The 5,001-nt window shown below is 33.7% G+C and overlaps 1 protein-coding gene across 1 annotated transcript in view; it reads left to right on the forward strand.

Annotated features, from left to right (window-relative positions):
• Window positions 1-330: 330 nt before the first annotated feature.
• LOC103520454 overlaps window positions 331-5,001 on the forward strand; it is a 13,465-nt gene continuing 8,794 nt past the window's right edge. Inside the window, exon 1 of the mRNA XM_008485549.2 lies at window positions 331-483. The gene's annotated coding sequence lies outside the window, so the exon portion shown is untranslated. The remainder of the gene's footprint in view (window positions 484-5,001) is intronic.

Genomic DNA, 5,001 nt, shown 5'->3' on the forward strand with positions numbered 1-5,001 from the left:
AAGTAAGTTAATCCAAGTTACCATACGTTTGTAAATACCAAAAACTATGTACATAGCAATGACTAGCATGTTGGTAATTGGCAGATTTACCAAATGGAGAGACGTTAGGAGAACCCAACAACCATAGAAGAGGTCACCTTGACTGTGTGGAACTTTACCATCATGAGAAAAAAAATACGAACTGTAGCTGACTCATCCTTAGTCCTAAATTTTGGGGGAGGGACACAAAAGAAAAAAAAAAAAAAAAAAAAAAAAAAAAAAATCCAATTTCATACCCAAAAGTTGACCACTCGCGGCTCGTACCTATGTACCTTATCTTCCTATAGTGCATGTACGCCCATGGATTTCGTTCTTGTAGGTAATGTAGGTGATGTTGATTAGTTAGCGTTTGATGTGTTTATTTTATATTGATTAGAGATTTTGTTCTGTTTTTCTTTTGTTTTGGTTTTGCCCTCTCCCCAGCTCAACACGGACACAGATGAGGTAAGTAACTTGAAGTTTTACTTAACAAATCATTAGGATTGTGTTAGTACCTAGTTGTTAGATTTTAGAGGTCATTAGGACCAGATTTACCAAACAGTGGCCAGGACTACCAGTTATCAACAAAGTAACAAAGACGGCAGAACAATAGTCTACTTCTACTTCTTTTTCTTCTTCAGCAATATCTATGCGTAAATGGCTATTTTTATCACTATTTATACTTCCTACTTACTATATTCATACTGAAGCAATCATTAATAATAGACATGAAATTCTACTATTTCAAATAAGTCGGTATTGTTGTTGTTGTTTGCATTTTTACAACTAGGTCGGTACTGAACCTGGCATTGAGAAATATTGCTTCTTTTTACTTTCCCTTGTATTTCCTGCTTCTTTTAGCAAGCCTGTAGAATTTTTATCCGTAGAAAATTGTGTATTTCACAAATTTGCTCAAAATCAGGTACCAAGGCTTGATTCGTCAGTTGTACGATCAGAATACCTGTTTAAAACTTTAAGTACAGACCAGTCCACTTTTATTTATTTTTCAAAAGTTAATTTTTTATGTAAAAATAAAAAAAAAATATTTTTTGCTGCTTCAAATTTTATATGTAGAGGCAGTTTACCTACAAGGATAATATTACTGTTTACTTTAGTTCACCTACAGGAATAATATTGTCTAGTTTCTAGTAGCCTGAAGTCATTGATGCAATATGCAATATTTTCAGTATTTCCATTTTGTGTTGAGGATCTGAATATAATTATGCTTCAGTGGGCAGACTCCCTAAGGATATTTATTGATAAAAAAAAGGGGGATATGCGAGTACGTAGAGTGCGTACATCACTAACAACTTACTTACCTACTCATCAGAAAGTTCATCTTTTTAATAAATTATCCAACTTTTATTAAACTTAGTATTCGAGATATTTTCAACTTTTGAAAACAAAATACCTCCCCTCCCCATCTTGCCCCTGGCATTCTTTTTACTTTATTTTACTCACTTCAAACATTTCTCATTAACTGGAAATTTGCAAGGTTTCTCACTTTTACCTATCTCTGTCTCTTTATTTAACTTCTGAGGGTCTTCTTTCTTTCTCAATGATTAACCGTTTTTACACATTTTCACATTTTCCATTTTCTTTCTTTCTTCTCCCTTTGACTCTCTCTCCCACAAACAAAATATTTCTCTCGAACATTGCCATTCTTTCAGAGAAGAGCACAGACATCAAGCAGAGTGAAGGAAATCTTGGAAAAACGTGCATTGCTTATGAAAAGTGTTCTTTTACGTTCATAAAAAAAAAACATCGGTGATGTTCGAGAAGGAGAGGTGATTGATAATATTACTCGTGGATTTAATGGCAGATATTATTCCTCTAAAAAACAAGTCTCCTCCCCAAGCATACCTACAAATACTGCCTTGAAGGAGAGGTGATTGATAATATTACTCGTGGATTTAATGGCAGATATTATTCCTCTAAAAAACAAGTCTCCTCCCCAAGCATACCTACATAATTTTACTGTCTTGCCCTCAATAGCTTCATTAATTACAAAGACTTGTTCCAATTATCCATCTTTTGCGATGCAACTTGAGAAGAGAAACCTCATTATTACGTATAACTAGACCAACAACAAAAGTACCTCATTCCTCAGGCGTATTCTTTCAAACTACTTTGAAAGTTACAGTCTACACCCGACAAAATTGAATCAAAACTTTTCTGGAATTGACGGGTCTCTCAGGATAGGTACAGAAAAAAAGTTACCTTAAGAAAACAGTAAAGTTATTCCGTACAAAACTTTCCAGCTTATTAGTACTGCAGTTTTAATCTGGAACTTGTTTCGAAATGAGAAATTTCAAAGGTAACTCTCATTCTTTTTCCATTAATGAATTCCTCCATAGGAATTTACGTACACATTTAACGAGGCGAGTTAACGTCAACTATGGATGTACCTATTTAATTCAACACCCTCCCACATCTGTCAAGCTTTGAAATATGGAGAAAAAAGTTTACTGCCAAATGCCAAATAAAATTATATTAAAATACCTCCCTGCACAGTTTCACTTTTTAACACCACCATTCTTCTTCCTCGCCTTTTTCCGTCTTCAGACAGACCCGTTTTAACACCACCATTAGGGATTAAAAAAACATATTGAACTATTATTTTCTCTCTTGTTATGTGTCACTAGCCATTAGCTGTTGGGTATTTCAGTAAAAAGCAAAATATCTAATAATCGTGTTTTATTTCTTTTTTCACAAGTTCAGACCCGTTTTAACACCACCATTAGGGATTAAAAAAACATATTGAACTATTATTTTCTCTCTTGTTATGTGTCACTAGCCATTAGCTCTTGGGTATTTCAGTAAAAAGCAAAATATCTAATAATCGTGTTTTATTTCTTTTTTTTTTGCAAGCCTCTTTCCTCGGCCTTCACAAGTACGAGTATGTAAGAGTAAGGTACATGGAACGTGTGACTTGAGAAATAAGAGCACAGACATCAAGCAGAGTGAAGAAAATCTTGGAAAAAACGTGCATTGCTTATGAAACACTTCTTTTACGTTCATAAAAAAACATCGGTGATGTTCGAGAAGGAGAGGTGATTGATAATATTACTCGTGGATTTAATGGCAGATATTATTCCTTTAAAAAACAAGTCTCCTCCCCAAGCATACCTACAAGTACTGCCTTGCCCTCAATAGCTTCATTAATTACACAAGAGCACAGACATCAAGCAGAGTGAAGAAAATCTTGGAAAAACGTGCATTGCTTATGAAAAGTGTTCTTTTACGTTCATAAAAAAAACATCGGTGATGTTCGAGAAGGAGAAGTGATTGATAATATTACTCGTGGATTTAATGGCAGATATTATTCCTTTAAAAAACAAGTCTCCTCCCCAAGCATACCTACATAATTATACTGCCTTGCCCTCAATAGCTTCATTAATTACACAGACTTGTTCCAACTATCCATCTTTTGCGATGCAACTTGAGAAGAGAAACCTCATTATTACGTATAACTAGACCAACAACAAAAGTACGTACCTTATTCCTTAGGCGTATTCTTTCAAACTACTTTGAAAGTTACAGTCTACACCCGACAAAATTGAATCAAAACTTTTCTGGAATTGACGGGTCTCTCAGGATAGGTACAGAAAAAAAGTTACCTTAAGAAAACAGTAAAGTTATTCCGTACAAAACTTTCCAGCTTATTAGTACTGCAGTTTTAATCTGGAACTTGTTTCGAAATGAGAAATTTCAAAGGTAACTCTCATTCTTTTTCCATTAATGAATTCCTCCATAGGAATTTACGTACACATTTAACGAGGCGAGTTAACGTCAACTATGGATGTACCTATTTAATTCAACACCCTCCCACATCTGTCAAGCTTTGAAATATGGAGAAAAAAGTTTACTGCCAAATGCCAAATAAAATTACCTATATTAAAATACCTCCCTGCACAGTTTCACTTTTTAACATCACCATTCTTCTTCCTCGCTTTTTTCCGTGTTCAGACAGACCTGTTTTAACACCACCATTAGGGATTAAAAAAACATATTGAACTATTATTTTCTCTCTTGTTATGTGTCACTAGCCATTAGCTCTTGGGTATTTCAGTAAAAAGCAAAATATCTAATAATCGTGTTTTATTTCTTTTTTTTTTGCAAGCCTCTTTCCTCGGCCTTCACAAGTAATTTAATATTCAAGGGGTTCCAAACTGCTTATATTACTTATTTCTAATTTTGTATTTTTCAATTTTCTTCGTACATCACAAACCTTTCACAAAAATGCCTTCTCGCTTCACCTAAAGGCTTTTATTTTTCAATTATTTTTTAACAGCTGTATTTTTCATGTAATTTATTTTCTAGAGTAATTTTTCAGACAAGGCTGTACCCAATACTGGCCGCTTGTACGTAGGTACAGTAACTTACCTACTTTTTTTTATTATTAAAGTTTGAACATATGTGCTGTAAGTTTGGAAAAAAATCTGAACTGTGGAGTAGACGTGTACATAATAATAATTATTGTTGTTTTAGAGAGGCAGGTATAAAATTATGTGTCAAAAGTTTTTCAGCCATTGAAAAGTCTGATATTAAATTTAATTTTTTACCAACATCGTTAAGTTAGTTGTTACCTTATGTGTAAAGTACCTATGTAACATAGGTAGATACATTACATATGCATAATTATGTACATACGTAGATATAAATATTAAAGTCTCATTTGCTGAAAATAATAATATACTAGAACCTACCTACTTTTTCATGAGTATGTCAACATTTTCCTTGTAAAATGTTGGAAGTCATGTTTAAGACAGTCCTGTTTTTACACTTGACGGCTCGAGGCGTTAAAAAAAATGTGAATTTTTAAACACTTTCCAGATAAATTACTTGTACCGTTTACTTTACTCTCTAGCATCTAGATGTCGATAACGTAGATGCAACCCTAGGATATCATTCTAGGCTTGCATACTTGGGGGTCGAGGGTTTAATTCCAGACTAAGTCGAATTATTATTGTTATTATTATT

Source organism: Diaphorina citri, unplaced genomic scaffold, assembly GCF_000475195.1.
Source record: "Diaphorina citri unplaced genomic scaffold, Diaci psyllid genome assembly version 1.1 scaffold3642, whole genome shotgun sequence".
Classification (NCBI taxonomy): Eukaryota; Metazoa; Arthropoda; class Insecta; order Hemiptera; family Psyllidae; genus Diaphorina; species Diaphorina citri.